This window comes from Panthera onca, chromosome D1 (assembly GCF_046562875.1).
Source record: "Panthera onca isolate mPanOnc1 chromosome D1, mPanOnc1 haplotype 2, whole genome shotgun sequence".
Taxonomy (NCBI): Eukaryota; Metazoa; Chordata; class Mammalia; order Carnivora; family Felidae; genus Panthera; species Panthera onca.
Window position 1 is genome coordinate 60,568,932 of NC_138348.1, and position 26,076 is coordinate 60,595,007.

Sequence of the window (26,076 nt, forward strand, 5' to 3'; positions counted from 1 at the left end):
CAACAAGCGGTGCTGGGACAACTGATTATCCACCTGAAAAAGTATGAAGTTGGACTACTACCTCATATCATATGCAAAAAGTAATTCATAGCTCTAAATGTAAGAGCTAAAACTATAAAACACTTAGAAGAAAACCTAAGTATAGATATTCATGACCTGGGACTAGGCAATTATTTTTCATATATGGCACCAAAAGCCCAAACAACAAAAGAAAAACTAAATAAATTGGACAACAGCAAAATTACAACCTTTTGTACTGCAAGTGAAAGCAAGAAAGCAAAAAGAAAATCCACAGGAGAAAATATTTGTAGATCATATACCTGATAAGGGACCGTAACACTACATAAAGAACTCTTACAATATAAGCATACCTTGTTTTATTGTACCTCATACACCCTGTGAGGACAATTTTTACAAATTGAAGATCTGTGGCAATGCGGTGCCAAGCAAGTTTATTGGTGCCATGTTTCCAACAGCATTTGCTTGCTTTGTGTCTCTGTGCCACATTTTGGTAGTTCTCACAAAATTCCAAACTTTTTCATTATTATTATATTTATTCTGATGATCTGTGACCAGTGATCTTTCATGTTACTATTGTCATTGCTGTGAGGTACAACAAACCATACCCATATAAGATGCAGAACTTAATCGATAAATGTTCCATGTGTTCTTACCACTCCACCAACCAAATGTTCTCCCATCTCTCTCCCTCTCTTTGGGCCTCCCAGTATTAAAATTAGGTCAACTAATAAGCCTACAATGGCCTCTAAGTATTCAAGTGAAAGAGAAAGTTGCATGTCTGTCAATCTAAATCAAAAGCTAGAAATGACTAAGCTTAGTAAGGAAGGCATGTTGAAGGCTGAGGTAGGCTAAAAGCTAAGCCTCTTGTGCCAAACAGTTAGCAAAGGTGTGAATGCAAAAGAAAAGTCCTTGAAAGAAATTAAAGGTGCTACTCCAGTGAACATGCAAATGACAAGAAAGTGAAACAGCCTTATTGCTGATATGGAGAAAGTCTGACTGTTCTGGACAGAAGATTGAATCAGCCACAACTATGCCTTAAGCAAAATCTTAACCCAGACAAAAGCCCTAACTCTCTTCAATTCTATGAAGACTAAGAGGGGTGAGGAAGCTGCAGAATAAAGTTTGAAGCTAGCAGAGATTGGTTGATGAGATTTAAGGAGAAAAGCTATCTCCATAATATAAAAGTGTTAGGTGAAGCATGAAGTGCTGGTGTGGAAGTTACAGTAACTTACCCAGAAGATGTAGCTAAGATAATTCATGAAGGTGGTTACACTCAACAACAGATTTTCAATATAGACAACACAGCCTTCTATTAGAGGAAGATGCCATCTAGGATTTCCATAGCTAGAGAGGAGAAGTCAATGCTTGGTTTCAAAACTTCGAAGGACAGGCTGACTCTCTTGCTAGGGGCTAATGTAGCTGGTGACTTTAAGTTGAAGCCTGTGCTCACTTACCATTCTGAAAATCCTAGGGCTTTGAAGAATCATGCTAACTCAATTCTGCCTGTGCTCCATGAACGGAACAAAACCTGGATGAGACCACATCTGTTTACAACATGGTTTACTGAGGATTTTAAGCCCACTATTGAGACCAACTGTTCAGAAAAAAAGGATTGCTTTCAAAATATGACTGCTCATTGACAGCGCACCTGGTCACTCAAGAGTTCTGATGAAGACATACAATGAAATGAATGTTTTCATGCCCACTAATACAATACCCATTCTGTAGTACATATATCGAGGAGTCATTTCGACTTTCAATTCTTATTATTTAAGATATACATTTTGTAAGGCTACTATAGATGCTGATTCTTGTGATAAATCTGGGCAAAGAAACCCTGAAAACCACTAGAAAGGATTCACCATTCTAGTGAATCAGATCTTAAGGCTCCACCTGTAACTCTAGTTCTCTTGCTCTTTCCACCACATCTGTACTTATTGCTACAATCTCATGATAAAACTTGAACAAACGAGGAGTGGCTTCTTACGGATGAGCAAAGGAAGTATTTCTTGAGATGGCATCTACTCCTGGTGAAGATGCTGTGAAGACTCTTGAAATGACAGAAAGGATTTAGAATATTACATAAACTAAATGGATTAAGCAGCAGCAGGGTTTTGGAGGATGGACTCCAATTTTGAAAGAAATTCTACCAACGGTAAAATGCTAGCAAACAGCATCTCATCCCACAGAAAAATCGTTCATGAAAGAAGGGCCAATCAACACAGCAAACTTTATCATTGTCTTATGTTAAGAAATTGCCACAGCCACCCTAACCTTCAGCAACCATCACCCTGATCAGTCAGCAGCCATCAACAGGGAGGCAAGACCCTCCACCAGCACAAAGATTACAACTCACTAAAAGCTCAAATGATGGTACACATTTTTAGTAATAAAGTATTTTTTTCTTTTAAATAGGCTCCACACCCAGCGTGGAGCCCAACATGGAACCCAACGTGGGGCTTGAACTCACACCCCTGACATCAAGACCTGGGTGAGATCAAGAGTTGGATGCTTAACCAAATGAGCCATTCAGGTGCCCCAGTAATAAAGTATTTTAATTAAGGTACATACATTGCTTTTTTAGACATAATGCTATTGCACACTTAATAGACTACAGTATAATGTAAACATATTTTTTTTAATTTTTTTAAATCTTTATTTATTTTTGAGAGAGAGAGAGAGAGAGAGCACGAGCAACGGAGGAACAAAGAGAGAGGGAGACACAGAATCTGAAGCAGGTTCCAGGCTCTGAGCTGTCACCGCAGCACCCGATGCAGGTCTTGAACTCAAGAACTACAAGCTCATGACCTAAGCCGAAGTCGGATGCTAAACCGACTGAGCCACCCAAGTGCCCCATAAACATAACTTTTATATGCACTGTGAAATAAAGAGATTCATTTGGCTCACTTTATTGTAACGTTCATGTTATTGCAGTGGTCTGGGACCAAACCCACAGTATCTCCAAGGTATGCCTACAATAGCATTGGTGGTATCATGGTGAGCATAGCTGCCTTCCAAGGTAAGTCTACAATAGTAAAAAGACACCCCAATTTAAAAATGGACAAAGGATCTGAATAAAAATTTGTCCAAAAATATACAAATGGCCAATAAGCACATGAAAAGTTGCTCAACATCATTAGTCATTAGGGATATTCAAATCAAAATCATAATTAGATTTCACACCCGCTAGGATGACTATAATAAAAAAGATAGACGGGGTGCCTAGGTGGCTCAGCCAGTTGAGTGACTTTATTGATTTCAGCTCAGGTCATGATCTCAGAGTTTGTGAGATTGAGCCCTGAGTTGAACTCTGTGCTAACAGTACAGAGGCTGCTTGGAATTCTCTCCCTCCCCCTCTCTCTGCCCATCCCCTGCTCACTCGCTTTCTCTCTGTCTATCTCTCTCTCAAAATAAATAAACATTAAAAAAAAGATAATAACAAGTGTTGGTGCGGATGTGGAGAAATAAAAGCCATCATATAATGCTGTGGGGAATGTAAAATGGTGCAGTTCTTTTGCAAAAAGTCTATAAGTTCCTCAAAAGGATAAAAACAGTTACCATATGAACAAGCAATTCCACTCCTAAATATATACTTAAAATAAATGAAAACACGGCACAAAAACAGACACTCAGATCAATGGAACGGAATAGAGAACCCAGAAATGGACCCACAAATGTATGGCCAACTAATCTTTGACAAAGCAGGAAAGAATATCCAATGGAATAAAGACAGTCTCTTCAGCAAGTGGTGCTGGGAAAACTGGACAGTGACATGCAGAAGAATGAACCTGGACCACTTTCTTACACCATTCACAAAAATAAACTCAAAATGGGTGAAAGACTTAAATGTAAGACAGGAAGCCATCAAAATCCTTGAGGAGAAAGCAGGCAAAAACTTCTTTGACCTGGGCCGCAGCAACTTCTTACTCAACACATCTCCAGAGGCAAGGGAAACAAAAGAAAAATGAAATAGTGGGACCTCATCAAAATAAAAAGCTTCTGCACTGCAAAGGAAACAATCAGCAAAAGTAAAAGGCAACCGACGGAATGGGAGAAGATATTTGCAAACGACATATCAGATAAAGGGTTAGTATCCAAAATCTATAAAGAACTTATCAAACTCAACCCCCAAAATACAAAGAATCCAGTGAAGAAATGGGCAAAAGACATCCATAGACACTTCTCCAAAGAAGACATCCAGATGGCCACCCGACACATGAAAAGATGCTCAACATCACTCCACATCAGGGAAATACGAATCAAAACCACGATGAGATACCACCTCACACCTGTCAGAATGGCTAACATTAACAACTCAGGCAACAACAGATGTTGGCAAGGATGCGGGGAAAGAGGATCTCTTTTGCACTGCTGGTGGGAATGCAAACTGGTGCAGCCACTCTGGAAAAGGGTATGGAGGTTCCTCAAAAAATTAAAAATAGAACTACCTTACAACCCAGCAATTGCACTACTAGGTATTTATCTAAAGGATACAAGTGTGCTGGTTTGAAGGGGCACATGCACCCCAATGTTTATAGCAGCGCTATCAACAATGGGCAAAGTATGGAAAGAGCCCAAATGTCCATCGACAGATGAATGGATAAAGAAGATCTGGTATATATATACAATGGAGTAATACTCGGCAATCAAGAAGAATGAAATCTTGCCATTTAAAACTACGTGGATGGAACTGGAGAGTATTATGCTAAGTGAAATTAGAGAAAGACAAATATATGACTTCACTCATACGAGGACTTTAAGATGCAAAACAGATGAACATAAGGGAAGGGAAGCAAAAATAATATAAAAACAGGGAGGGGGACAAAAACATAAGAGACTCTTAAATGTGAAGAACAAACAGAGGGTTGCTGCAGGAGTTGTGGGAGGGGGGATGGGCTAAATGGGTAAGGGGCATTAAGAAATCTACTCCTGAAATCATTGTCGCTCTATATGCTAACTAACTTGGATGTAAATTGAAAAATGAATAAATTATTTTTAAAAATAAATGAAAATACACATCCACACAGATATTGTACATAAATGCTCACAGTAGCACTATATATAACAACAACAAATTAGAAACAACCCAAATGTCCATCAAATGATGAATGAATAAATAAAATGTGGTATATCCAACCATGGAATATTATTTGGCCAAAAAATCACCAAATATCATTCAGCAATAACAAGAAATGATACGTGTTACAACACAGATGAACCTCGGGGCACATGAGTGGCTCCGTCAGTTAAGCATCCGACTTTGGATCAGGTTGTTACTTCACAGCTTGTGAGTTTAAGCCCCACATCAGGCTCCTCACTGACAGTGTGGAGCCTCCTTGGGATTCTCTCTCCCCGTCTCCCTCTCTCTCTGCCCCTCCCCCACTCATGCTCATGCGCTCTGAAAATAAATAAAACTTAAGAAAAAAAGCAACATAGATGAAACTTAAAACCACGAATGAAAGAAACAAGATACAAAACACTACATATTGAATGATTCCATTTATATGAAATGTCCAAAATAGGCAAATCAAGTCTATAGAGACAAAAAATAGATTAGTAGTTGCCTAGGGCGAGGATGATGAGGATAGAGAAGAATGGTTAAGAGTCTGCTAATGGATACAGGGTTTCTTTTAGGAGGATAAAATGTTCTACAACTAGATTGTGGTGATGATGATACAAGTCTGTGAATATACTGAAAAAACAGTGAATTGTACACCTTAAGTAGGTGAATTTTTCGGCATGTTAATTATATCTCAATAAAGCTGCTAAACACACACACGCACATACATACACAGTATGGTAAAATGGCAAGAGCACCCACTGGTCTTAAGAGTCAGACCGAAGTTCAAACCCTGGTTCCACTACTCACTACCTGCATGACCCTGACTTCTCACTGAATCTATTTTCTTTATTGGTAAGATTAGGATAATAATAACAATTACTACCTTTACAAAATGGCTGGGAAATGAGGTAAGAAAACAGACATGAAAGCGCTTTGCATACAGCTGATCTCCTAAAATACTTATTTTCTCTTCATAAATATTTCTTGTCACTAGACCAAAATAATCTTACTGACCAAAATGAATGCAACAAGGAGAGAAGGACATTTTTCTCATCTAAGTTAAGTAACTCTGTGGCATTTTCCCATAAGCTAAAAGGAAAATGAACAGACCCCCAAATCTGAGTTTAAAAGCAGGCACTCAGCATGCAGTCCTGAATAAAAAAGGGGGTATAAGTAGATACTCTAATTGCCTTCTTCCTCTGCATTCAAACCTACTTTCTGTTTTAATCAGTATACCCTTACCACATCACCACTGAAATAGGAAGTAGTTGTTCAAGAGAGATAATATGATTCAGAAGTTCTGGGTTGGCAAGGAGAATGAGGCTTCCCTGGTTTTTTCTAGATACTTATCCTGTGATTGGAGGCCACACCAGGACATCACTAGTGGAAACCAAGATTGAAATTGAGAAAAGAATAGTTGTTTAATAGTTTTGTTTATAGAAGGGAGAACTGAGGGATTTGACTACAGCCACACAGCAAGACCATACAGTCCCAATCATATGATAGGTATATAGAAAGAAACACGATGTCTTACAAAGAATTCTAGGCCTGAGGATAGGAAAAATCAAACCTAGTCCCAAAATTGCTACCAAATTGCTGTCTAATCTTGAATAAATCAATTTGATTCTCAGTTCCCTTCCTATATGCCTATTGATTCAGAAATTTCACAAATAAAAGTAATTACTGCATGCAAGGCACTGTGCTGAGATATTGTGGTGAACAAAACAGTCTGTTTACACATAAGTCTACACTTATGGAGCTTACAGAATAGAACACTGCAGAAGACAGTAAAAATATAAACAAGCCAATTATTTCATAATTACAACTTGTGACATACAGCCAATGTCAATCAGGAAGTAAGAAGTGGGTTAGGAGAGCACATGTGCAAAAGAAAACCTCAAATCAGAAGGAGCTCCTCTCAACTCTTTCCATTACAAACAGGGGCTCAGGATTCTCTGCACATGTCACCTGACTGCCTGCTGCTTTGTGTGGCTGGAAGCATCATGGTCAACCACAAAAAACATAAAACATACATATAACAAATGCCAGGCAGCTCCACCAGTTTCTCCCCCTTTCTGTCCCTTAGTCTCAGTTTCTTCAGCTACGAAATGGAGGTAATACTATCTACTTCACAGTATCATTTTGGGAGATAAAATAGGAAAAAGTACTCTAGAAACTAATCTCCAGCATACCCCCAGGGCTTCATACAGAGTTAAGCACACTATAGCTTCCCATCTGTAAAATTATGGTAGCCCTGCATCCACCTCATAGGTGGGTTAAATGAGGTCGTGAGGATTAAATGAGATAACATATATGTAAGGTACTTAGCAGAGTCCTTGACACATAACAACTGATAAAAACATCAGCTGCCATTAATTCACTTAACCTCTTCCCCTCAGTTTCCTCATTTGTGAAACACGAACAATAATAGTACCTAATTCTTAGGTTTACTATGGAAATTAAATGAGCTAATATATTTGAAGGCTTATAACAGTACTATACAAGGATAAAATTATATTATTACTATTATTATTAATAATTTTATCTTTGAGCTTTCTCTACAGTTTGCATGTATATAGACCACTGGTTCTCAATCAGGGTTGATTTTGTACCCCCAGAGGACATTGGCAATGCCTAGAGACATTTTTTGTTTGTCACAACTGGAGGGAAGAGTAGATGCTACTGGCATCCAGTGGGTAAAGAACAAGAACGCTGCTAAATACCTTAGAGGGCACAGAACAATCCCCCAGCCCAAACACAGACTTATATGATCCAAAATATCAAGTCTCAAGGTGGAAAAACTTCAATATAGCTAAAGAAATCAAACAGTTCTCTCTTCCTCCTCCTCTGAAATGCTATTTTATTTGGATCTGTCTTTTTTTTAAGTTTTTTTTTTTAATGTTTTATTTATTTTTGAGAGACAGACAGAGTGCCAGCGGGAGAGGGGCAGAGAGAGAGAGGGAGACCCAGAATCCAAAGCAGGTTCCAGGCTCTGAAGTACCAGCACAGAGCTTGATGATGCAGGGCTCAAACTCATGAACTGTGAGATCATGACCCGAGCCGAAGTTGGTCGCTTAACCGAGCCACCCAGGAGCCCCTTGCATCTCTCTTCTAGGTTTTATTAAACAGGTACAAAAGTTTCAGACAGAAACAGGTTTTAGAGAGGCCCTTTCTTTACCAAGGCTAAAATGGGCAAGTATTTTACAAAAGAACTGAGATTCAGGATGAAAGCCTGAACCGGAATGCAGGTCTCCTAACTCCCAGACTAGCTATCCTTCCATGGAGCTAACTCAGATAACTCTGCAAGCACTTTCTTTCCCTTCCCTACTCCTTCTACCCTTCTCCCTCTTCCTCTCCCTATCCCCCCTTCCCAGATTTGGATCTATTTCTTTTCTAGTATCATCAGAAGTCAGAGAGAGGGGTGACCTTTCTCCCCACCCTCCCACTTGCCTACCTTTAGAAGGACCTGCCCTCTGGAGCTCCAGTCTGGGCTTTGGACCAGAGGCCAAGAACCCTTCCTATTTACCTTTTTTCACAGGGGTCAAGCTCAGCTGCTTTGGCCACCACTCTCTACTCTCTCCCGAGGTTATGCAGGCATTCTTCCCGAAAGTATAACTTGAGTCAGACAACCTGGAGTATTTCCTTTTCTCTGTCTATGGGAATGAACTAGCCTTAGGGAGGGGCCACAGGCAAGTTGTAACAGCTGACATCGGACTTTCTTCCCAGGAAGTGGTTTTGAAGAGAAAAAAAAGACTATGAGTACCTTGGTGAGAAAAAAACATGGAAAAAGAGTATGTAAGAGAAAAAGACTACGGATGGCTTTCACAGGGTACTCAGCCACATACAGGACATCTCAAACATTTCTCATGTCTAATTCATACCAGTACTTAGAGGACAAATGCCTACTCCTCAAGAAAGCCTCCCACGGCTGCTTTCAGCCCATGAAAATATTAAGCAAGTGCTCATAATGTGCCGGCCACTCTAGTAACTTTATCTCATTTAATCTTCACAACCTGACATAATTATTTTCCCCATTTCAGAGATGAAGAAAATGATGAGAGGTTAAGTAACTTGCCTTATTGCTTAGCCAATAAGTAGCAGAGCTGCAACTTTTCCCCAGATCTTTCAGACATCAGAAAACTAAGCTCTCAACTAAGTTACTAAAATGATTCTCAAGACAATTTCCCCTTTCTCTGAACCTATATTGCATTTACTATCTATATCACATATTAAGCAATTAATTTCAGGCATCAGATTTGTTCCAGACACTGTGCCAGCTCCGGTGAATAAAAGATATAAATAGCAGGCAGTCTCTTCTCTAAAGCAGGGTTTCTCAAACTGTTTTGACTACAACCTACAGTAAGAATGCAATTTATATGGAGACACAGTACACACACACACACAATCTATAACTATAAAACTGAAATACAAGTTTCACAAAACAGACTTTGCTCTTTCTATATACCGTGTGTTCTGATTTGTTTTCTGGCCTATTCTATTTGGCTTTTTAAAAATGTGGTCCAATGTACTACATTAAATCTACAATCCATGAGTTATGACTTACATGGTTTGAAAAAACACACTGCCCTTGAGAGCTCCCAGGTTAAAGGGGGAGATAAGATATGAGTAATAGTAAAATTACAATAACAGTAGTTAACATTTCAGGAACTCTTATTGTGTGTCCAGCACTCTGATAAGCACTTTACATGAATTATTTGAATCCAAAATCCAACCCAGCCTGCCTGTTTGAATCCAATGTCCATATTCTTTTCACCATACCACACTGCCTGTACAGCATGAGAACCATAATGAGAAACATTTCCATGAGGAAATGGGGATGGGGGGAGGGAATACTCAGAAAACTTCACAAAAGTGAAGATTTCTGAGTTGTGTCTTGAAGTATAAATTTTCAAGAATTTGGCACATGAACTCCTGTAGGTTTGTGGATAGAACCCTTAACCTTCTCTTGTGATACTGAAAAATAGCATGTTATTTTTACATGGAAATCTATGAAATTTTTAACTGATGCTCTCTCTCCTAATAGAAATCTCAAGGAACACCTGCCACATGGCACTTGAAAAAAAAAGTTCTGGAGTTTGATAACAGTTTTTCTAGAAGAGCTGTCTATAAAATGACATCCATCACTTGCTACCAGGAGACCAGAATCCTAATCTCAGGATTTATGTGTGTCTTTGGGCAGATAACTTTACCTCTCTGGGACTCAGTTACTAATCTGTAAAATGATAAAAACAGGCCATATGATCAGCAAGTTTCTTTCTAGTACTAATAAATTCTAATAATAAATTCTAGTGACTCTAGTACTAATAAATTTAGCAAGTCCATGAAAAAGATTAAATAATTATAATAAAGTCCATTTGCTCACAAAGACGTCAGGATGAATTTGAGGCTCTGGAACTAAGCTCCTAGGCTCTGTCTTGCCTAATCCTCTTAGCTGGATGTGGAATTGACAATGTACGCCCACAGATCTGACATCACCATTTCATCCACCAGAGACTAAATTTCTTGTGAGAGGCCAGTGATTAGAAGCCACACAGGAGTAGATTTTAGTTTTAAGAGCCAAAATGTCAAACCACGAAAATGACGGTCTCTATCAATACAGAGCGCTCCATCATGGAAATATGCAAACAGATATTGGCAAAATACTTGGTAGGACTTTGCAGAAGAAATTCAAACATGAGGTAAAAGCTGTATTAGACGTCCTTACAAGGAAATTTCAGTCCTAAAATTCTACAATTTTCTCTTCACAAAGAAACAGAAGGAATAGCCCTTAGCACACTTTGAAGGGGAAAAAATACTCAAAAAGTTTTCTGAACTTTTCCAGCCTCCTTCCCTCCTTCTTTCCATATTACAGTTCCAGCACACTGGGTCATTCACAGCCAGAGACATCATGGCTACACTTGTCTACTCTTTTCAGGATTTGTTTTTATTTTATGAAGAGGGAAGGACAGGTTTAGTTGCCAAGGAAAGAACCATGAAGTACCTTTTCAAGGGCCCAGGTCCACACCAGGGAATACCTCTCAGGAGAATGGAAAGTTAAGAGATTGGCTCTACCCAGCAGTATCCAACTCAAGGTGGCCTCTGGTTTCTCAGGACACATAGATTAATGGCCCTCAAAGCATAAAGTTAGGAACCTATACGGATGTCTACCCCAGCCCCAGCTGCCCAGACTAGTCTAAGACACTCCTGTAATTGGAGAATGATGTACTGTAAACTGAGTCCCTGCTGCCTCTATTGGTGATCTGGGGCCATTCACTGCTTGACTTGGAGCCTGAATAATTCCAATTATAAAATGCACCAGTTGTAAAATGAATATAGAAGATGAATTGTAAGACTTTTTCCAGTACTGACATTGTTACTCTAATATAAAATAGTAATCTTATAATTAGCATCTATCCTAAATTCTCAAAAACGTAAATATAAAAATAATTGTAAATACTTATCACCTAGTGAGCACATATTATGGGCAGATGCAGTACCTTACTACTTACTTCCTTTAATCTTCACAGCAATCCTATTTTACATATGAGGAAACAAACTGAGAAAGATTAAGAAACTTGCCCAAGGTCACACAGGTAAGTGGGAGAGCCAGAGCTTTGTCCAGACCTACTGATTCTAAATCCAATCCTCCTTCCACTAACCTATTCATTTCCAGGCTTCTATCCCAAAAAAAGAATACTACCTGGAAAATAAAAGAACAGAGAGTACGGAAAAAATGGCTAAAGACTAACTTCAATCTGCTAGTAAAGATCTGCTTTCTAGAGCCAACAAGGAAATAATAAAAACTATTGGACCCACCAAAAGACAAGGGCCCTCCCAAGCTGCTGTAAGCAAGATTCATCTGAAATTCCTCCCACCTCTATCTTCTCTATTAGTCTCCAAAAGGTAGATGGGCTTGGGGACCAACAATAGGCTAGAGAAAGCATTTTTACATCTATATAATCCTAAAGAGGCAGAGGCCAACTTTTAAGACCAGTTCTTCTCACCTGCTGCTGATTCACCCAGCCCCCTCTTTTCCCAGGAAGCCTGTTCAGTGACTTCTGCCTCTCCAAGAAAGGCCTTCATTCATTCCTCCAGATCTGGATCCTAATTCCAGAAGAAGCTATGCCACATTAAAAATGAAGAACTAGCCATCCCCTCTCCCACCACTGGCTTAAAGAAAACTGCCCACCTCTCCCACTACTGGCTTAAAGGAAAAAAATCTAAGGGGGAAAGGGCGACAGAAACATCTAGATTTCTTAGAAGACATCTAGGTCCACTGCTCTGCTGTTCTATCTATAGAGATGTAGAAAGGATAGTAGGCCAGGACCCCCAGGCTACTGCTTGCCCAATGGCATCAGAAAAACCAACTCCGTCTTTACCCGGAGAAGGCTTCTGCAATCATTCAATCCAATGGTTTCCAAGTTTTTTTTTTAAAGCCTCTCAAACTCTTTTTTCCAGTCAAATCTTACAGAAACAACAATATGTAAACAGGTAAATGCATAGCTGCTCTGGCTGAAAAGGAGGTGGGGAAGTTCCCCTTCCTCAGCGTCTTCCCACTTCCCAGTCTCACCACAATAGCCTGTGAAGTTGCACTTCCAAACCCTGAGACTCTAGTTTACACCTCCTTGTGTTACTTAAGGAAACTGGGGTCAAGGGGGAGAACGTGACTTTGTCAAAATCACAGTTAGTGCCTAAGCTGGAACTCAAATTCAGATGTACTGACTTAAATGGCAGTCAATTTCCCATCTCATCACACTATTCCTTGTAGATGATCACATGAAAAGTGAATGTGAAAGGGGTTTTTAAAGCACTAAGTGCTGGAGGCTTGTAAAGTTCCCTCAGCTAATTTTCTCAATAGGTAAAGATTTCCAAGGTTAATTTCACCAGGTAGCACTCAATGGCAAAGAAACCCTCTCAGGCTCCCAACCACTCAATAAAGTGTCTATTTGTAAAAACAGGCATGATTATGTTACCAACTTAGAAAGAGCAATAGTAAATACATGAGACTCAAGAGGCTTCTACAGGATTCCCTGTTCCCTGTGTCCTAAGAAACCATCCCTTAAAGACATGGGAATTTTCCTGATATCCACCATACCTGGAACATGGAGTAGAATCTAAACTTGCATATTAAAGTTAACTCCTTAACTATGTATTATACAGCCTGGGCCTCAGTTTCTCTACAACTATGGTAGCCAGCCTCCAAGACAGTACCCAATGATCCCTGCCTCCTGGTATTCACACCTTTGTGTATCCTTTCCCACCTAGTAGAAGGGTTGGTCTGTGTGATCAAAAGAATACAGTTGAAGTGATGATATATCATTTCTGAAATTAGATTACAAAAGGCACTGCAGCTTCTGTTTTGGTTGCTCTTTTCTCTCTCAGATCATTCATTGTGGGGAAGCTAGCTGCCATGTTGTGAGCAAGGAACTGATGCTACCAGCCTGTCAACAGCCAGCTAAAAACTGAAGCTAGCCAATAACCAGATGAGTGAGTGTGGAATGGAATCCACCAGGCCCAGGTGAACCTCTAGAAAACTGCAGCTCTGGGCAACAGCTTGACTGTAATCTCAGTTGAGACATAACAGCCAGAACCACCCAGCTTGGCCACTCTAAAATTCCTCACCCTCAGAAACTGTAAGATAATGTTTATTTTTTTCTTAAGCTGATAAATTTTACAGGCAATTTATTGAAGCAACAGTACATAACTAATACAACCACAAAACTAAGGCTTCTGGGTTTACATCCGAAAGCCCATTATGAAACCAAAAGTCCATCTGAAACAAAACCCAAGGCATCTAGGGTTGGAATTTCCCCTTAAACAATATTTGTCTCTATTGCTTACTCATAAGGTGACCGGTTGAAAGTCACTTCATCTCTCTTAGTTGTGGTTTCCTCGTTAAATATACTGGGATATTTTCTTTGCACATGATGGTGAGGATTAAGTGAGAATAGTTTGTAAAATTATCTTTAAAACAGTATAAAACTATACAGATTAAAATTGTTATAATAAAGACTTTGGAAGGTATCCCACCAAGCCCACTCCCAAAAGCCACCAAAAGGAGATGACCCTGTTCAGTGAAGTCAAATGCAACAGCTTCTTTTTTACCATTTATTCAACTGTATTAAAAGTATTACCCTCAGGGCACCTGAATAGCTCAGTCGGTTAAGCATCCGACTCTTGATGTCAACTCAGATCCTGATCTCATGGTCTTGAGATTGAGCCCCCTCGTCAGGCTCCACGCTGGGCATGGAGCCTCTTAAGACTCTCTTTCTCCCTTTCCCCCAGGGGTGTGCATGTGTGCTTTCTCATAAATAAATGAATGAATGAATGAATGAATGAATGAATTCTCTGCTATCACTACTTCTCATAATAACAAAAGCAACAATTATCAGTGTTTGGTATTATATACCAAGCACAGTGCTAAGTGCTTTCACATTATTTTCTCACTTAATACTCCGTTTAACATACAAAGAAACTGAAACTTAGAGAGGTTAAAGTGATTTGGTTAGTAATGGAGTCAGAATTGAACTTCACATCCATGCAACTCCAAAGACCATGTCCTTTCCACTAAACCAACATGCTGCTTACCATACCTGGTAGCCTGAAAGTATCTAATACAGAAGGCATTCAGATACAACCTAAAAGAACTGAAAACATGAAAGAGAAAGGAAGAAAAATCACCTTTCAAATTAATGGGGAAATAAAAAGATTCAGGAGATGTAGATTTTGGTCTTGTCTAGGGCACCAAGCAGTTATAACATCTTGGGCAAGTTATCTACCAGTGAAAAAAATTTTAAACCCTCATATTGCATAGTACTTTTAATCTACAAAGCATTCTGAAGTATCTGCAAATATTTGATTGTCATAGCAAACCTCAAAAGTAGTTTTAACTGTCTCCATTCTACAAATGAGAAAACTGATATCCAAAAAGAATTCCAGTAACTTGCCCGTAGTTATTAAACAGCTGGTACATGTCAGAGATAATATACCTAGATTTATTCTCAGAGGTACATAAGATTCAATAGCTTTAGGGAATGTTCAAAGGTCACAGCAAGGACAAGAATCTGGTTTCTTTCTTACTCCCCTAAGCCAGTGCTACAACCAAGTATACAAACCTGGACAGCTTTTTTAAAACACTGATGCCTGGGCCCCATACCTACCTTTACCGCCCCACCCCCCACTCCAAATTTAATTTATTTGGTCCTGAGTGGGATCTAAGTGTCAATACATTTTTAAGCTTTCTTGGAGTGGCCAAACTTGAGAACTACTATCCTAACCCCAGGAGTCACAGATTAAGAAATGTCATGATCCACTCTCATTTTCTAATGTCAAATTCCTTGAATGAAGTCATCCATTTTTTTGTATAAATTCTTCACATTTACAAAGAAAATGTCTTCTACTACTAAAAATGACTATGTAAGTTAAATAATTTAATTTTTGTTACCTAAGAATAAATTTTTATTCAACATGCAATCAATATCTTAATGGTCAAGATTGGATATGTGGCATGAGCAATAAAAGTGCTTATAGAAAAAGAAAGAAGTTGCCCACAAAAGTACACTATGAACAAAAACAACTAAGAAGAAAATTGAAGTAATCTTTTTTTCTCTAAATATCTCTGCTTGGGGATCTCAGAACTCCTTGGTTCTACCAAGATGAATTTACCTGGAGTGTCCTCTTATGAGGATTTAGATACTGTACAGACTTGTCTCACAGTATCTCCACTTCTCTCTGCTAATTCCACTCCTAGCTGACTGAGTTCTTTCCCCTAATCCTCAAGCCTATGGTTATGGGTTTGAACTGTGTCTCCCAAAATAAGATATGTCAAAGTCCTAAGCCCTAGTACCTCAGAATGTGATTTTATTTTAAAATAGAGTCTTTACAGAGGTAATCAAGTTAAAATGAGGTTATTAAGGGGGGCCCTAATGCAATATGACTTGAGTCCTTACAAGGAGAAATTTGGACACAAATTTCCAAATTCCAGCTAGGCTATTTTGGTCTATGCTTACTAAGAAGTTCACACACACATACACAAGGAGAGAGAGAGTCTATGAAAAGACAGGGAGATGTCCATCTACAAGCCAAGGAACACCTGAGGCTACCAGAAGCTAGGAGAAGGGCCTGGAACAGATCCTTCCTTCACCTTCAAAGGCAGTATGGCCCTGGCTGACACCTTGATTTTGGACTTGTGGCCTCGAGAACTGTGTGACTATAATTTTCTTTTGTTCTAAGCCAACCAGTTTGTGGTATTTTGTTACAGGAGGTCAAGGAAACTAATGATTCACCTTTCTCTAAACACTTCAAGTTTGTACCCAGCTTATTTGGTGGAACTGTTTAATTTTTTAGCATAGAAATCCTACAGTCCTAATAAAATCAAAGCCTCTCAAGGGCAGAAACACCATTTTATACATTTTTTTTTTATCTACAACTCTTAAGGAGAGACTGGTCTCAGAAAAAGTATTGAGGAAACATTTGCTCACTTGATCACTTTCTGGAAAATGTTCTGCAGCCACTACTATTGTTTTAGAATTGAACAACCAGCTTCCTTACACCCTCACAAAATTTACCCAACCAAAGCCCCAAATCCTATAACAGGTCCTTTCTCGACCTTCTTACAGAGATACCCCATGGTTCACCATAGGATGTGTTCCCCCTTACCACAAGGAGTGATTAATTTGTTCAACTACAAGTGTGTTTCTCATGATATTTGGCTTAATTGTGCTAAGTGAAAGTGGCAACTTTTAGGGTAATGTGGCGAAGAGAAAACAGTCATGGTCATCAAATATCTAAGTAATGCTTGTTTTCTTATTTCAAATTCTCTTGTGTCTAAAATCAAACAAAAGTACACATGTACCCACCTTCTTTAACATTTAATCCTAGAGGAAAACAACAGAAATTAATATGAATTTGCCATCATTATGAGAAAAAACACATTGAGTCATAATGAAAGGAAACCTCTGTGTGTGTGCATGTGTATGTAAATAAAAACCCTTTAAATTTGAAAAGTAAAAAAAAAAAAAAAAAAAAGAATTGAACAACCAAAAAATCACTTTTCCTACTTCCATAATTCTGTTACACTGGAATTAGCTATTTTTATTTTATTTTATTTTATTTTATTTTATTTTATTTTATTCTGCTAATTAACATTTTTAGTTGCATTTATTAACATTTTTTAATATAATTTATTGTCAAGTTGGCTAACATACAGTATATACAGTGTGCTCTTGGTTTTGGGGGTAGATTCCCATGACTCATTGCTTACATACAACACCCAGTGCTCACCCCAACAAGTATCCTCCTCGATTCCCATCACCCATTTTCCCTTTCCCCAGCCTTCCCCACCCAACCATCGGTTTGTTCTCTGTATTTAAGAGTCTTTTATGGTTTGCCTCCCTCCCTCGCTGTTTGTAATTATTTTTCTCCTCTTCCCTTCCCCCACGGTCTTCTGTCAAGTTTCTCAAGTTCCACATGTGAGTGAAAACATGATATCTGCCTTTCTCTGACTTATTTCACTTAGCATAATACCTTCCAGTTCCATCCATGTTGTTGCAAATGACAGGATTTCACTCTTTCTGACTGCCAAGTAATATTCCATTGTATATATATACCACATCTTCTTTATCCATTCATCAGCTGATGGACATTTAGGCTCTTTCCATAATTTGGCTATTGTTGAAAGTGCTGCTATAAACATTGGGGTACATGTGCCCCTATGAATCAGCACTCCTGTATCCTTTGGATAAATTCCTAGTAATGCTATTGCTGCGTCACAGGGTAGTTCTATTTTTAATTTTTTGAGGAACCTCTACACTGTTTTCCAGAGTGGCTGCACCAGTTTGCATTCCCACCAGCAGTGCAAGAGGGTTCCCATTTCTCCACATTCTCACCAGCATCTGTTGTTTCATGAGTTGTTAATTTTAGCCACTCTGACTGATGTGAGGTGGTATCTCAGTGTGGTTTTGATTTGTATTTCCCTGATGATGAGTGATGTTGAGCATTTTCTTCATGTGTCTGTTGGCCATCTGGATGTCTTCTTTGGAAAAGTGTCTATTCATGTCTTCTCCAACACTCTTCTTCATGAGTTTTTTGTATATAAAATACCACTTACTCTCTGATACCCATAAGTGAAAAATTCACAAAATCATAGAATCTTATATTGTTTGAGACTCAGAGAGGGCTAACAGACCATCTAGTGCAACTCTAAAGTGATACCTTCCTTAGGGCACACAATACCATTTCTCTCTTTTATTTAAAAAAAATTTTTTTAAAGATTTTATTTTTAAGTAACCTCTCCACCCAACATGGGGCTAGATCCCACAACCCCAAGATCAAGAGGTGCATGCTCCACTGACTGAGCTAGCCACATACCCCTCTCTCTTTTATGATAAATGCCACTAATTGGATTAGTTACTGGCTTACAGGGCTCCTTCTCACCTTACCACCTCCCACTAGGCTATAAGCACATCAAGGGTTGAGATTTTCTCATTCATCCCCAGTGCTTATCATGATTAATGGTACATGGTCAACCAACAATTCCTAAAGTATTGTTTTCTCTTTCTTTGCCACAAGTCTATGAGCTTCTCCAAGAAAGGAACTAGATCTTACTCACTTTTATATACCTAGGGTCTAGCACAGCAAGTAGCATAAAATAAATACAATAATATTTGTTGTTCATGTAATAAAAATGTTTTACTCACTATTTCTGTGTTAGACTATTCTAGCCTATGAACTTACTAAGAAGTTTAGATACCCAATAACCAAAAAACAAAAAGTAGCAAGTCAAAATAGAGCCAACTTCTACTCCAAAAGGAAAAATATATTGCTGAGATATTAAAGAGAATTAAATGTTTAGGTATCTTAAATAGGTTAGGTCCTAAAGACCCCACAGCTGCCTGGGATGACACAAAGTAGAGATTCCAAACAATTATCTCGAAAAATTCACTCGGGCAGCTCTCGAAAGGGAAGACATAATTTTCTGCTTACCTAACATACATCCATTAACAGTACCTGAATCTTAGGGTGCCTGGGTGGCCCAGTTGGTTGAGCTCCTGAGCTCTTGATTTTGGCTTAGGTCATGATCCCCGGGCCCTGGGATTGAGTCCCGTGTGGGACTCCATGCTGAGCGTGAAGCCTTCTTAAGATTCTCTCTCTCTCCCTCTGCCCCTCTCCCCTGCTCGCTTGCTCTCTCTCTCTCTCTAAAAAATAAGTAAGTTAATTAATTAATTAATTTTTTAAAAACACAACAACAACAGTACCTAAACCTCAACCAGACTAAGAACAACAGCCTGGCCAAGTGTCTTGTTCCAGATCTCCACTGGTATAAAGAGAAGTCCAAGCCAGCATCAGAAAAACACTAAATCAGACTTCGAAAGAACTTCTCAGTTCCTAATAGGCTCCAATGACTTCCCAAAGAAGGAGTCCTCTAGGTTCTGCTGAAGCCCAGAGAAATGGTAGACCTCAACACATTTTCAAACTGGTAAAGCTCAGTGGAAGCTCAATGGAAGCTCATTCTTCCACACATAAATGTCACCTCCTTTCTGGAGTCTTCAGTGCCTCTTCTCCTCCTTTCCACTCCTTGCTTGGATAATACTTTGTACATCCCTCTATTATACATTCATCATTGAATGTTATAATAATTTTAGTGTCTTTCTCTCCTGCTAGAGCAGACACATAATAATCACAACTACAAAAAAACAAAATTGCTGCTCCTTTCCATGCTAAGACCTCAGGTACCCTGGCTTGTCTTAATTCCGGGAGAAAAAGCAAAAAAAGGTGAAATGTTTTAAAATACCTGCCTGTTTACCATGTATTGCCTAAGAGCCATGGGTTTGTATACTGCAATTCCTCTTTTTTTTTAATATTTTAAATTTTTTAAATATTTATTTTTGAGAGAGAGAGAGCGTGTGAGCATGAGTGGGGGAGGGGCAGAGAGAGCGGGAGACACAGAATCTAAAGCAGGCTCCAGGTTCTGAGCTGTCAGCACAGAGCCTGACATGGGGCTCAAACTCACAAACCATAAGATCATGACCTGAGCCGCAGTCGGAGGCTTAACTGACTGAGCCACCCAGGCACCCCTTTAAATATTTTAAATAGCAGCATTTATTCATCACCTTATATATTCTGGATATCATGCTAGATACATCAATATGAATTAGCACAATACTCCTAATAACACAGTGCATTAGACAGACACTCCCAAAGTGGTTCCCAAAGGATTTTCATAGATATCTTGCATCTCCACCACATACACACACACCAAATTAATTAGTTTTCAAACAAATTTAATGAAATACTAAACTAAAAAGCCAAAGGGGTTTTTTATACTGCAGATGTTCTTGTGATCTTTAACACTATAGGGTAGAAATTCTAAGATGGAGAACATTTCATTGTCATTGCTACTATGTTGGGTTTTTCTCCTTTTTGTTTATTTTATACACACACACACACACACACACACACACACACACACACATATATATATTTACACACATTTAATTTAAATCCAAGTTAGTGAACATACAGTGTAATAATGATTTCAGGAACAGAATTTAGTGATTCATCACTTACATATAACACCTAGTGCTCATCCCAACAGGTGCCCTCCTTAATGCCCAATACCCATTTAGCCTATCCTCCACCCCAACACCCCTCCAGTGACCCTCAGTTTGTATTTAAGAGTCTCTTACGGTTTGTCTCCCTCTCTGTTTTTATCTTACTTTTGCTTCCTTTCCTTTCTTTTAATTTATTTTTGAGAGAGTGTGAGTGGGGGAGGGCAGAGAGAGAGCAACAGAGGATCTGAGGCAGGCTCTGCACTGACAGCTGCAAGCCCCGTGTGGGGCTTGAACCCACAAACCACGAGATCATGACCTGAGCCAAAGTCAGACACTCAGGCAATCCACCCAGGTGCCCCACTTCCTTTCCGTTTTTAAAGTATTGTGCTCTAGTCAGAATGGTAGGCAGATACACACACAGAGACTTCAGAGCACTCAATTCTATTTGTCTAAATCCTAGGCCCTCATCATCCTGAACAAGGGGCTAGACATTAGCATTAAAGGGTCAGTGCTCTTCAGGAATCAGGAAAATCTCAGACTCCTTAGAATAGTAAGGAACTTAGAGGTCATCAAGGAAAACTTCCTAATTTATAGAGGGAAACTGAGGCCCAAAAAGGAGAAAGGATTTGGTCAAGATTCCATAGTTTGCTAAAAGCAAACTCATGTTTTGATGATTATTTCAGTGCAATTTCTGATGTATTTTTTCTCTTTTAAAAAAAAAATCCAATCTCAAAAGTGAGGATTAGCGGGGGCACCTGGGTGGCTTAGTGAGTTAAGTATCCAACTCTTGACTTCAGCTCAGGTCATGATCTCATGGTTCATGAGACTGAGCCCTGCGTCAGGCTCTGCCCTGACAATGTGGAGCCTGCTTGGGATTCTCTCTCTCTGCCCCATCCCTGCTGGAGCTTTCTATCTCTCTCTGAAAATAAATAAACTTTTTAAAAAACGAGGATTAGGGAGGTAATTTGTCCAAAGTCATATACCTAGTACATGATCAAGTCAAAATCTAAACCTAGGACATCTCCTAGGAAGGTCTAGCCTCTAACTCTCACTTACTTTCATGTCGAAGTTTTGTGACTCCAGATATAAATGCAACTTCATTTTCTTGACCTTTAAATTCTTTGAAGTTTGCTTGTAGTCCAATTTGGCAGAATAAAAACACATTTACCTATGTTCCTACCCAAAATCACACTAAAATAATATAAAGATATTTTAAAAGGTATAAACAAACCTCAACAAGGAAGAGAATGGGTAAGAGACATCAGAAGATGTCAGATTTCAACAAATTTTTAGACTATACAGAGTGAATGGAGGATTTGTGACCTTTTTTTAAAAAGAAAGGTAAAAGAAGCTACAGTGTAGCATGGTCCCTGGGCAACAGAGGTGTGTGGTCCTTAGACAGAAGGATCACATCCCCTGGAAAAACCACTAAACACCTAAAAGAATAGGCTTAGGAAGTATTAATCATTTGACTCAAATCACATAAGGCTACCAAAAGCTTGAACGCTCGTCTTATTTTTGTTACCTTTCTGTAACACATTTGCTATTAATCAACTTAAGAAAATATAGAATGACTCAATAGCCCACACCACAAAACAAGGAGACAGGAGTGTTTCCCAAGGTCTACAATTTGGCCTCCTTTACTAACTCCATAAAAGTCCTTCGTGTTTAGGTTCTCCCTGGTAAGAGCTTAAGCTATTCAAACATTTGGAGTAAGAACCCCATATTCCAATTCATATTTCAATTGTCTGATTCTACAACTCTGAAAAAGTAGGTTATCAGCACCTGACAAAATTATGACAAAGCTTGGAAGTGAAAGATTTCAGAAGCACTACCACTGTTTCAGGTCAAAGCTGAGCTCATCCACATTACCCACGATTGTGACAGAGAAGAAGCTTTTCATTCCTTTTTAGAACAGAACATGCCCTAAGGTAGGTGTTGTTACATCTGCTAACCAGCTAAAACAGATTCATTTGTAAGTGCCAAATTTTAGGACTGCCTACAGTACCGATTAAAGCATTAACAACTCCAGGATCATTTCTTAATACACAGCAATTATGTGAGTGCTACCGCTGTTTGCACCCTACTCCCATTTGAACTCTTATCTATCACCGCATTAAGCACATCTACTTACTCAATTTGTGTTTTTCTAATGTACACAGAAAGAATACTGAATTAGAAGTCAGAAGAATAGTTCTAAATACAGCTCAAGCTTTGAAGTCAGCAAGCAGGTTTGAATCCCAGTCTTCTGTGAGATAATAAATAAATCACTCATCTCTGGGTCTCAATTACTTCATCTGTACAGTGGGTATAATACCTACATGAGAGACCCATTGTAAGGATTAATTGACAGTATATGGCAACTTGCACAGCAGTAAGGCACTCAGTAATGTTAGTTGCTTCTTTTGTTGACCACCTGGCATATGGCAGGTACTTCCAACACTGGAATAACTGAGGAAGTGTTTAGGGAGAGGGCAGATACATGAACAAGTATAATTACAATACAATAAAGTACAATACAATAAATGCTGTCATAGCTATTGGAAGAAAGTATCACATAAACACTGAAAAAAAGGATATTCTGTCTGGAACAGGAGGACAGTGTCAGAGAAGGTATCAGAGACAGAGATATTTTAACTGGGCTTTGAAGGTTGTTGAGCAGAAGTACAACAAAGCAATGAAAAACAGGTTACACAAAAGAAACTATGAGAAACAAGTTAGGGAGACATGAAAGAGGTATATATGGCTTATTTAAGCAACAGCGAGAGAAAACCTGAGAGAAGTGAATGAGTTACACAAGACCAGAAAATTAGCATAAAGAGCCTACCCATACGAATTTTTTGTGGAGAGGAAACTGATATGAGAGAGAAGGAGAAGTATCATGTGAGAAACTCATGAAGAAAATATTTAGTAGAAAAGAAAAGAAATAAAATCACCACTGTGATTATAAAGGACTGTGATATGGAGAAGAGCTTGAATTTACTTTGTATGACCCAAGGGTCAGACTTAGGAAGGTAGAGGGAAATGAAGAGTGACATAAAAATTGTCCAGCAATGGGGTGCCTGGCTGGCTCAGTCAAAGGAGCATGCAACTCTCGATCTCGGAGTCATGAGTTTGAGCCCCACATTGGGTGTAGAGATTACTTAAATAAATCATTTTTTTAACGACCCAGGGATATTAATCACATACAGAGTGGGGTATTTGGAATTTAAAAGGAAATGTCCCTTCTTTAAGTGGTGAAATTAGCCCAGAGAGCTCAAGGAAGAAACTCTTTATCTACTGGCTAAGGAGCCCAGGCTTTCTCTTCCTCTTTAGGGACAGGACTTGACTTGATGGGCTTTTGACGGAACCACGTTTGAGGAAGGTGCTTCTGCCACTTCCTGAGATACTTACACAATTCAATTCAACCTCCAAAGGGAACATTAGCCCACACAAAAACAGCCTAAAAAAGAAAACTAAACTAAAGAAGGCAACTGACTTTAGAGGAAACTAGGCTTAAAGACAGAAGGGCTATAGGGCTGCAGAACATCACAGACATCAAGTATGTGCTACTCTGTAATGGAGGAAGTAAGCAACAGAACAACTGCAATACCCTTACCTAAACGTCGGAGTTGTCAGGAGCCACAGGGGCATCCAGGCCAACACACTGTACAGAGAAACTGAAGCCCAGAGAAGGGAAAGAAGGAAGAGCCAGGCCTAAAAACAACTTACACACTTTACACTGCAGGTAGGCTCGTTTACTGGTATTATCTCAATTTTCCTCAAGTAGGAGGAAGTAAGTATTATTCTCCCAATAAGACTCTAAGTTCTTTAAAGCATTCTAATGTTTGTGTTAGTTATGCTTGTGGATTTCTGGAGTAAATGATACTTTCTTTCCTTTTTGACCCCATGGGTTATTAAAAAAATTCACTTTGAGGACTGAGGTTCCCCCACACAAATAACATAGACTACAAAAACAGTTTCTCAACACCTCACCCCAATTGCCCTACTCTCTAAGTCTAGATCTTCCAATGTATCCTATGTTCAATAAAAATTAGTCTATGTCAAGAATTACACATGGCCAACAGACACAAGAAAAGATGCTCAACGTCACTCATTATCAGGGAAACGCAAATCAAAACTACAGTGAGGTATCACCTCATACCTGTCAGAATGGCTAAAATCAACAACACAAGAAACAACAGGTATTGGCAAGGATGCAGAGAAAAGGGAACTCTCTTGCACCATTGGTGGGAATGTAAACTGGTGTAGCCACTCTGGAAAACAGTATGGAGGCTGCTCAAAAATTTAAAAATAGAGGCTCCTAGGTGGCTTAGTCGGTTAAGTGTCCAACTTCAGCTCAGATCATGATCTCACTCGTAAGTTCGAGCCCCACATCAGGCTCTGTGCTGACAGCTCAGAGTCTGGAGCCTGCATTAGATTCTGTGTCTCCCTCTCTGCCCCTCCCCCACTTACACACTGTGTGTCTCTCTCTCCCTTTCAAATATAAACATTAAAAAAAGTTTTTTTTTTAAGTTAAAAATAGAATTATCCTACAATCTAGCAATTGCACTACTGGTATTCACTCAAAGAATCCAAAATACTAATTCAAAGGGACAGATGCACCCCAATGTTTATAGCAGCATTATCTACAATAGCCCAACTATGGAAACAGCCCAAGTATCCATCGATTGATGAATGGATAAAGAAGTTGTAAGATACATACACACACACACACACACACACACACACACACACACACAGTGGATATTACTCAGCCATCAAAAAGAATGAAATCTTGTCATTTGCAATGACATGGATGGAGCTAGAGAATATTCTGCTAAGCAAAATAATTCACTCAGAGAAAGACAAATACCATATGATTTCACTCATATCTGGAATTCAAGAAACAAGCAAAGGGGGAAAAAATAGTGAGAGGCAAACCAAGAAACAGACTCTTAACTAAGGAGAACAAACTGATGGTTACCGGGGGGGTGGGGGGGGGGTGGGCTAAATAAGCGATAGGGTTTAAGGAGTATACTTGTGATGAACACTAGGTGATGTATGGAAGTGTTGAATCACTATATTGTACACCTGTTACTAATATTACACTGTATGTTGGGCTGCCTGGGTGGCTCAGTCAGTTAAGCATCCAACTTCGTATCAGGTCATGATCTCATGGTTTGGTTTCTGAGTTTGAGCCCCACATTGGGCTCTCTGCTGTCGGCACAAAGCCTGCTTCAGATCCTCTGTCTCCCTTTCTCTCTGCCTCTCTGTGGCTTCCACACTCTCTCTCTTAAAAATAAATAAATATTTTTTTAAAACTTTTTAAATATTACACTGGATGTTAACTAACTGGACTTTATTAATTTTTTTAATCTTTATTTATTTTTGGGAGAATGAGAGAGAGACAGAGTGAAGGCAGGGGAGGAACAGAGAGAGAGGGAGACACAGAATCCAAGG

At 39.1% G+C, this 26,076-nt stretch overlaps 1 protein-coding gene across 3 annotated transcripts in view; it reads right to left on the minus strand.

Moving 5' to 3' along the window:
• The window catches only part of PAK1 (p21 (RAC1) activated kinase 1), a 155,415-nt gene that overhangs the window by 102,601 nt on the left and 26,738 nt on the right, over nt 1–26,076 (minus strand). The window contains exon 1 of one of the 3 annotated variants that reach the window (XM_060605537.2): nt 8,610–8,706. The exons of the other annotated variants lie outside the window; for them this stretch is intronic. The gene's annotated coding sequence lies outside the window, so the exon portion shown is untranslated. Of the gene's footprint in view, nt 1–8,609; nt 8,707–26,076 lie in introns of those variants that run through there. 3 annotated transcript variants of the gene reach the window in all.